Below are 6,009 nucleotides of genomic sequence, written 5' to 3'. Positions count from 1 at the left end.
GCGCCTGGGGCGGCCCTTCATCGCCCGGGCTCCCAGCCGGCCCGCTGCACCCCCGCGAGGGAAGCTGATGCCGGCGTCAGCCCCGCCGTCCACTCCGCTCCCTCCTCCGCACGGTCCCGGGGGGCGCCCTCCCTCAGCACAGGCTGCACAGCCCTGCCTGGCCCCGCCTCAGGGCGGGGCGCGACCCCTGCCTCAGCCTCACCGTGCCTGGCAGGGCCGGCGTCCTTGGGGTGGACGTGCCCCGACCTACTGCCAACAACGGGCCCGCTCGGGCTACCCTGGCCGGGCGAGTTAGCCCACTCGCTGTGAATACGCCAGCGGCCCCTTTACAGGAGGGTTGAGCTGACTGGGCGTTGGCAGTCGTGGGGAATCTTTGCAGAACTTCCCTGCTCTGGCCAGGGCCAAACGATGTGGTGTGAGGATGATGCAGCTGAGGCATCCCACGCGGCTCGCTCCGGGATTGCAGGGCCTGAGAGAGGTGTTGGGGGAAGAAGGGTTGGGTTTGAGAAAGCCCCAGCTGCGGGTGGGGTACAAATCGCCAGCCACTTAGTAACCCCTTATGCCGTTCTCAGCACCAATTTTTTTGTTCGTGGGCTCTTTGCTCTTCAGGTCCCCACCCCATTCTAGCTGATCTTTCATTTAGACTTAATTCAGGAGTTGCCTGCAATATTCTATTTACAGTATTTTCTCATGCCTCATTTGTAAGTGCCACAAAGTGGGGAGTTTTTGCTATATTGCTGATTCATGTGAGCAACATAAAAAGCTGCAAGTGGCCAGCCTCTACTGCTCCTGTCTGGCACTTTGAATTTATTTTTACAATAAACAGTGCCAGGTATAATGAGACTTTACAGTTCAATAAGAGCAACCCAACTGCCCTCTTACATTCAGAAATGTTCTTTCAGTTTTCCTAGAATTCTTAGATGTATATAGCTTTAGTCAACTACATTTAAATTTTTGCAGTTAGTAAGATTTTAGTACACTCTTCTGCTGGGAAAAGAGCCAAGAGCTTTAAATACAAGATTGCTAGCTCTAAGCAGCCTTCTAATAATGAGTTGGGTTTTTTTTAATTAATAGTGAGTCTAAAAATCTTATACTTCAATTAACTTTTTGCTGTTAAGAAAATTACAAATGGACTTGCTTTTCTTTGTGGTTATGGAAAAATTAACACCAATTACCTACCCAGCAAAAGAGGACTGTTAGATATTTGGTTCCTTTTATTCAATACTCGAGTACATTCACCTATCAAAAAAAGTACCCGTCCAAGTATTTTAAAAAACATTTGATAGACATTCCTGCTCGGTTAAATGTGTATGTTCCAATTTCACTCAGTCACTAGAAATGCCACATAACATCCATAATGTGGATCACTCTGTAATATGGCACCAGCATGTTAAAAGATCTGATTACTTTATTCCTGTGTAATGTCTCTAAACAAAAGCAAGCTGTTGTAATGATCATTTTGTTTCTGATACTAATCCTTGCCAGCTAAGTAAACTTGTTAAAATTTCCTATTTAAAGAGTTTAAAAAAGAAACCCAGCAGGGCTGCTTTAAACACATTGGGGGGAGGAAAAGGAAGAGACAGACACCTCTCTCTCTCTGTGTGTGTGTGCACACACATGCACACGCATTAAATAAATTACTTCAGATCTTCAATAGTTCCTGACCATTAGAGTCTTTTTTTTATATAATGTGAGTTGTTTCTTAGATCTCAATATTTGAAATTGATGTAAACAGTAACTGATTGTACTAGATCTAGTACATTGTTAATTTTTGTAAAAAAAGTTTGTTCAAAAATGGTATTAATACTTCAGTGGATTCAAACGTGTCTGGTTTTTGTTTTGTTTTTTTAAAATAGTCACTCTTGTTCTCTAATTGCAAATATAGACCAAAAACTTAACTTTTTGCTCAAACTGCATTAGCCAAGCTAATTGTAAAACAGTTCAGATAAATTAGTTTGAAAGTCATGTCCTTGACACAGTGACTATAGCACTTTTTAAATTGATGGGAGCTCTAGTGCAGAAAAGGCAAAGGAATTTAAAACACATTCTGTTATCTAAACCTGTAGTCCATGGAAGTTCCCATGTACTAAGACTTGAGTGGGAACAAAATTGGGTAGCTGGACTCTCAGGTAGTATTAGATCTAGTCCAATTTAAAAAACAAAAAAAACACACCACACCCACCACCAGGTCTCAGAGACCAGGTAAGCTGACTCAGGCTCCTGGGGTCTAAAAATTGTGGTGTAGACCAGGGGTTCTCTGCCTCTCACTCTCAGCCACCTCCAACATGCTATAAAAAAAAACCACACACACACCCAACATGCACATACCATCCCTGCCACAACTGTTTTTATGCATATCCAGTAGATTAAAAGCCAAGGCCAGCATTTGGTTAGCATGCAGAGCAATTGCCTGGGGCCCCATGAAGCTAAGTTGCTCAAGTTTCAGACCCACACAGCAGGGCTCAGGCTTCAGCATTCTGCTCTGGGGCCCAGTGAGCCTAACAGCAGCCCTGCTCTCATTTGTTTTGGCAGACCCCCACTTGTGTACATTTGGGCTCAAGCTGGAGCCCAGGCTCCAAAATGCTCCTCCATCATGCACTCTCAGAGCTAAGCTTGAACATCTACATTATAATTTTATACCTCTACAGCCCAAGTTCTGGGAGCCCGAGACAGTCAGCCCAGAGGCTTGTCTACTTTCACCACAGTGCAGTGGCAGAGCTGTAGTGCTTACTGGAGACACCACCTACACTAACAGGAAAGTTTTTCCCCACTGACATAGCTACAACCTCTCTGGGAAGTGGAGTACCTATGTTAGCAGCAGAAGCTCTCCCATCAACATAGCATGGTCTACGCTGGGGGTTAGGTCAGTATAACTGACTTGGGTGTGGGTTTTCCACACCCCTGAGCAACATAGATATACTGATGTAAGTAGCTAGCATAGAGCAAGCCTGGGTCTTTTATTGCAGCGTAGTAGCAAACTGAACTGGGTATGACAAAAGGTGTTTGACAGCTCTCCCAGCCATATCCTGCCTCTTAATGAGGTCCTGGTCTCATGGAGATCACAGTTAAAAGCCCAGTATGTAAAACATGAGAGATAATTGGCCCTTTGTTGTGGTGAGGCCTTGAGTGGAGTACTGTGACCAATTCTGGGGGCCACTCATTTGGAGTCTTCCATTTAGCCTCATCTTTCCTGAGGAGAGCAACAAACATGATAAAAGGTTTAAGAAAACCTGACCCAGGGGTGGTGGTTAAAACAAAAAACTACACACAGCATGTTTAGTCTTGAGACAAGATTGAAGTAGGACCTGATAGTCTTCAAATAGGTTCTGGGCTGTTATAGAGGGCAGCAATCAGTTCTGTACCTCAGCTGAATGTATGATAAGTAATAGGCTTAATCTGCAGCAAAGGAAATTTAGATTAGGTTTAGGAGAAACTTTCTAACTATAAGGGTAGTTAAACTCTGTAAATAAATAAACTTAAATAAACTTCCAAAGGAATCCCTATTATTCAAGGTTTTTAAGAACAGGTTAAACAAATGCCTATCAGGGGTGGTCTAGTTTCATTTGGTCCTGTTGCAGCATAGGGGAATGGACTGGAGGTCTTCTCAATGTCCCTTCAAGCCTTACATTTCTAGGCTTCTATAGCAAATCACAGTTGATTCTATTCTAGTAGAATAGAGATAGATGGTTGATCTCTGGTCCCACTTTGCTTACACAGACATGATTTAATGAGTTTTAATAGATACTGTCAAGTTGGAAAAAAAAAAAAAGGGTCACATCTCTTTAGCTGAATGTGTACTTGCTAGAGTTAGCTATTTTAGGGGCTACCTATAATTGAAAGGTTAAGTAAATCTATATATAAATTGTTACTTTGGGTACCATGCACAAGAGTGCCTAGGTACATAAGTTCTGCTTTTTTTTTTTTTCCCTTAGGTCAGGAAGGGAGAGAAAAGAAACCTCTCATCCTTAGACTTCTGAAGCTTACCTTGCTCTTGGAAACAGTCTCTACAGTCAGTGCTAGAAGCCTATTGTAAGCCCTAAGAAGTTTTAAAAATATCCTACTATAAAAGAAGTTGGAAATACATCATATAATAACTAAAACTATGATTCTGTGCATCAGGGAATCCAAGAGCCATTACACCACTAAAACAGAAACAAGACTTCAGACAAATTTCTTCTGATTATACATGCATATCAGAAGAATAATGTGGTAAAATATACCTTTTATTTACAAAATTAGTTTAGAAGGTTCTTTGTTTAATATGTCAACAATATTTGAATTTGTTAAACAAAAAATGGTACATTCTCCATACTAACAGTTTTCATGTTTAAATTTGTTTAACTAGTTAATAAATTTAAATATGAAAACAAAACATTGCACTAAGTTTTACATTTAGTAGGAAAAAAAAAATCAGTTTGACATATCCATATTGGCAAATCCATGGGTATCACATTTATCAAAGTGAGTTTGCCTATAATTAAAATATATTATACATACTAGTACTAACTTGAAAAGTGATTCAACTTGGAATGAAAAACCTAATTCCCTTTCTTTCCGTTTTATGGATGTTAAAACCAGGAAGTTATATAGTCAACCCCTACCTTGGTATGAATACAGTAGAATTGCTTCATAACTTAATGGTCACATTAATCTATTAATATTAAAATGTATTAAGTCTGTTGCATTGGATGACTGAAAAAACTGCTGTAATCAGCCTTTTGATACTCCAGAATTCCCCCACCATAGTCCAAACAGCACATGAAACATACAGCCTTGGCCTCTCACACCACACCCCAGCACAATCTTCTCCTATCCTTGTACAAGGACAGTTATCCAAACCCTTCCAACTGAAGTACTATCCAACTTATCCTAGCAGAAAGCCTCACATCCTCTCTACTGGGAGTATCTTTGCCAGAGGAACAGCCCTCACTCCCCCATGCCGTCTCACAATTCCTCTAGGTCCAGCTCTGGAGAGGTCAGCTGATGAACTTCACTGCCTTCAGTCTCCAGCATAGAGCTAGCAGGCAACTCCCCCTGCTGCTTTCTGGAATTTGACCCTCATCTAATTCTCTGACTCAGGGATACCAGCCAGCAAAACCCTCTTACTACTCTCCTGCCTTCCCCCAAGAAGCACATTTTACCAAAGACACTGATGACTTACAATTCCCCTGCTCTCACCTGCCCTTAAGTGACCCACTCCTTTCTGACTCCCTGAGCTCTATTTCCCTCCTTAGGTCTCATTCTGCTGCTGAGCCACCCTGATCTTTTATAACCCCCAGGTGCTATGCCAGGCCACCCTCTTAATTGTCCAAATTGGGAGCACTTGATCTGGCACAGGGGGCTGTCCTGCTTCATTTATTGCAACCAGCCATCTTGTGATACTGCTTTATACTGTAATAATATTGCTCTTTAATCTTTCATTTAACTTTTTAAAAAATACTCTACTTTAGAGAATAATTCCAAATAGAAGGAAAGAAGAAAATAGGGGGCAGAAACAAACTCATAGCAGATTTATGTCTCCTCATCTGTAAGCTTTTTCTAGTGTCTCTGCCTTTCATTCCACTTTGTACTAACCTGTCTGGCCACCCCATTCAAAAGCCCTAGGCAGTTCAGTTGTCAAGGCCTCTTTATATTTTATGTTCTTTAAGCAAACTATATTAAGATCATTCAATAGCTTTCCACTGGGCTTTAAATAAGCACAGCTCACAATTCACTACATGCACATGAGCCTCAGAATGGGAAGTTTGCAAACACCAAGACAAAAGTAAATAAATCTACTGTTTTAAATTGAAACTCAGAGTTTAGTGCAACATGCTTACTAGTGCTTAATGCAATAAACAGAGTAGGATGATACAAAAAGGGTAGCAAGAAAATAATAATTCAATTTTTTTACAGATTAGAGGGGAAATAATTACAAATGTGGGGCATACATGCTCTGCAATCTCCTAAAATATACTTACAATTCTTTGTAAATAAGGAGAACATTTTTTCTTCCTTTTACCCTCTATC

The sequence above is a fragment of the Dermochelys coriacea genome, chromosome 11 (genome assembly GCF_009764565.3).
Source record: "Dermochelys coriacea isolate rDerCor1 chromosome 11, rDerCor1.pri.v4, whole genome shotgun sequence".
Taxonomy (NCBI): Eukaryota; Metazoa; Chordata; order Testudines; family Dermochelyidae; genus Dermochelys; species Dermochelys coriacea.
Note: the sequence above shows the minus strand (reverse complement) of the source record.